The 3,944-nt window shown below is 36.0% G+C and overlaps 1 non-coding gene across 1 annotated transcript; it reads left to right on the forward strand.

Moving 5' to 3' along the window:
- The first annotated feature begins 793 nt into the window (after window positions 1-793).
- On the forward strand, window positions 794-904 carry LOC133237121 (U6 spliceosomal RNA). The gene has a single exon (XR_009733151.1). It is a non-coding gene; the product is annotated as a U6 spliceosomal RNA (small nuclear RNA).
- The last annotated feature ends 3,040 nt before the right edge of the window (window positions 905-3,944 follow it).

The raw sequence follows: 3,944 nt of genomic DNA on the forward strand, positions 1-3,944 counted from the left end.
GGACAAAATGTATCTGTCTGGTCAGGAGCACATCCTGACAACCCATGGGGCTTAGTTTTTGAACCCTCTCCAAACATCTCCTCTTTGACAGTAGAACTAGACCTTCATGCTTTCATGATGTATTGTAATATTTCAGAAATTATTCCTGGCCCTAACTTTGGCAAACAGAAGCATAAAATAATAGACACTTGCAAGCGTGATTTTAATATTACTTTTCCTGTCTGACCTTTGTAAGTAAGCAGAATTTAAGACTGAAGTAAGCAAGAATTGAGTTTGGACAAGAGAACTGATAAAATAGAGATTTTATCTTCCTGAATGAGATCTGAACATGATTCTTTTTCCAATTTACCAGAAGAGTGATAATTTAATTAAGGATAAGATATCAGCATTTACTAGGTTTTCTCTGCTCTTAGTTAGTTTAAAGGGGCATGGTATACCTAAGAATAAAATGGTTATTTAAAATTAGGGGATGAAAATAAAAGAAGTGGTTCTCAAAAAGGAGACATATAAATTGGAGAAATTTGGGACTGTCTCTCTCATCAACTAAAGAGCTTATTGTGACAGGCAAGGAGGATAATAGCTTATATACCATAGACATATTTGTGTGCATATATTTCTGTGCATGTATACATGTGCTATGCATAAATATATGCTTAATTCCTTCTTGGAACTTTAGACCTTATAAAATTCAATTTTATAAGGTGGTAAATATAGCAGAATACCCTAATTCCTAATGTAATTGGTCATTTATTGGTAGATGACTATATGATTTTTTTCTGTTAAATTGTTATTCATGTGTTTGCTTTGGTAGCACATATATTAAAAAATTAGAATAATACTGAGAAGCTTAGCATGGTCCCTGCCCAAGGATGACACACAAATTTGTGAAGCCTTCCATATTTTTCTGTAACAGCTTCGAGGGGTGGGATGGGAAGGATGGTGGCAAGGAGGTTCAAGAGCGAGGGGACATAGGTATTCCTATGGCTGACTCATGTTGATGTTTGGCTGAAAGCAGTACAGTATTGTAAATCAACACCCTTCAATTAACATCTATAAATTTAATGATTAAAACTGTTACTGGGGATCATATAACAGGTTCAGATATCCACTGTATGACTAAAGAGGATCTGACTGGAAACTGATGGTGTCAATTATCATTGGTTAGTGATTCATTAACTTTATAGTTGAATGAGAAATGTAAACTAACAAACACTATCGTCTTGTTTCAGTGCCATAGCAGGCTATAATCCTTGTCTGCGTTCGCTTTTAGGTGGTGTAGTGCCCAAACTTTGAAACTGAGGCTGTTCCCAGAAGCACACAGTCGTGAGTCCTGCCCAGGGTTCTTGTTCCTGATGCTGGAGGATTCTGTTCACTGGTCACTAGGTCAAAATTTTCTCTCCTTTCTCTGGGTCTATCACGTGCACAAGTCTTTATATTTTGGTTTTCTAATTTGATTCTCTTATTCTTTTGATCAGACTACCAAGTCCCTTGATGATTTCTTTTTCAGACCCTTTTGTGCTTTGATCTTTCTGATGCTCATTAGTGTATTTGCTTCCATGTCTACCTTTCTGAGTAGTTTTCAGCATCTACATAAACCCTACCCTATTCTCTTACTGTCTGGATTTTGGCATTTAGCATCAGCATATTTTTATGAACTTTACTTTCCTTCTGGTGCAGTTTCTGGTACACAGTTTAAGCTGGTTGGCTTACACCTGGCTTGTTCGTGTTGTCTCCAAACAATTAGAGAACTCTGTTTTCTTTCTAGGCAATACTGTCCCTTGTTTTGATACCATTACTAATTTTCTATGATTTCACTTCCTTCCTCATAAGCTTTGTCTTTCTCAATCTACTGTAACTTGAGTACTATGTATCTCTATGTTGGTATTACTATTTTATTTTATTTTGTTAACTTTAATTGGAGGCTAATTCCTTTACAATATTGTATTTGTTTTGCCATACATTGACAGGAACCCACCATGAGTATACATGTGTTCCCCATCCTGAACACCCCTCTCACCTCCCTCCCCATCTCATCCCTCTGGGTCATCCCAGTGCACCAGCCCCAAGCATCCTGTATCATGCATCGAACTTGGACTGGAAATTCATTTCACATGTGATAATATACATGTTTCTATGCCATTCCCCCAAGTCATCCCACCCTCACCCTCTCCCACAGAGCCCAAAAGACTGTTCTATATATTTGTGTCTCTTTTGCTGTCTCGCATACAGGGTTATCGTTACCATCTTTCTATATTCCATATATATGCATTAGTATATTGTATTGGTATTTCTGGCTTATTTAACTCTGTATAATAGGCTCCAGTTTCATCTACCTCATTAGAACTGATTCAAATGTATTCTTTTTAATGGCTGAGTTAATATTGCCTTGTGTATATGAACCACTGTTTTCTTATCCATTCGGCTGATGGGCATCTAGGTTGCTTCCATGTCCTGGCTATTATAAACAGTGCTGCAATGAATATTGGGGTACACACGTCTCTTTCAATTCTGGTTCCCTCGGTGTGTATGCCCAGCAGTGGGATTGCTGGGACATATGGCAGTTCTATTTATAGTTTTTAAGGAATCTCCACCCTGTTCTCCCTAGTGGCTGTATTACTATTTTAAATAAATATCAACCTAGTATAGCAGAGAATTAAAGGGAATAAAATTACAATAGTATTAGGAATAATACATTCCCCCAAATTATAATCCAGTAATGCTCCCAGTTTTAAATGACTTTCTATCCATGTATTATTGAGGTCCCCTACTTTTCCTTACTAGGTGTTTCAATTTTGAAATAGAATGTAGAAACAATGGAGTGGAAATTCTGAAAATCACCTTGGATTTTAGATGTCTCAAGATTAAGTATGTAATTATTAGTTTTTTATAGTCAGTAAGGCTATTCTTAGCACATATAGCTCAGTGTAGGGTGATTGCTATTGAGTGAAGGGTGTATACTGTGAACTGCAATCACTAAACAGGATGCAATGCCAGAAAGACATGGGATTTTGTTGTGGAAGGAAAAACCTACAGTGTCTGTCATCTACAGTGTACTGGTCAGATTTTTCAAAACACTTTCTTTTCCTTTGATAATTTAATAATTTTGTTTTTTTTTTATTTCTTTTCATCCTGAGTTGCATGAGTCTCTTATATATACTTGGATACAAAGCCCTTTCCAAATATGTGATTTGCAAATATTTCTTTTTCATTCCACAGGTTTCCACTTCATTTTACTGATGGCTTCTTTTACTATGCAGAAGGTTTTGAGTTTGATGTGGTCTCACTGGTTTATTTTTGCAGTTCTTGCCTTTGCTTTTGATGACTTTTGAGTTATCTGAGCTGCTTGTATTTTGGAAAGCAATCTTTTATCAGTTGTTTTATTTGCTATTATCTTCTCCCATTCTTAGCAAAAGACACAGACTGGCTGAATGGATACAAAAACAAGACCCATATATATGCTGTCTACAAGAGATGCACTTCAGTCCTAGAGACACATACAGACTGAAAGTGAGTGGATGGAAAAAGATATTCCATGCAAATGGAAATCAAAAGAAAACCATATTGGCAATTCTCATATCAGAAAAAATAGACCTTAAAATCAAAACTATTATAAGAGATAAAGAAGGACACTACCAAATGATCAAGGGATCAGTCCAAGAAAAAGACATAACAATTTTAACTTTTTATGTACCCAATATAAGAGCACCTCAATACATAATATAAACACTAACTGACACAAAAGGGGAAATTGATTATAACACAAAAATAGTTGGCATGTTAACACCACACCTATACCAGTGGACAGATCAACAGAACAGAAAATTAGTATGGAAATATAAGCCTAAAAGGAACTACTGGATCAAACAGACCTAATTGATATCTTCAGCACATTCCATCCAAATGCAGAAGAATACACTTTTTTCTCAAGTGCACATGGAACATTT

Source organism: Bos javanicus, chromosome 23, assembly GCF_032452875.1.
Source record: "Bos javanicus breed banteng chromosome 23, ARS-OSU_banteng_1.0, whole genome shotgun sequence".
Taxonomy (NCBI): domain Eukaryota; kingdom Metazoa; phylum Chordata; class Mammalia; order Artiodactyla; family Bovidae; genus Bos; species Bos javanicus.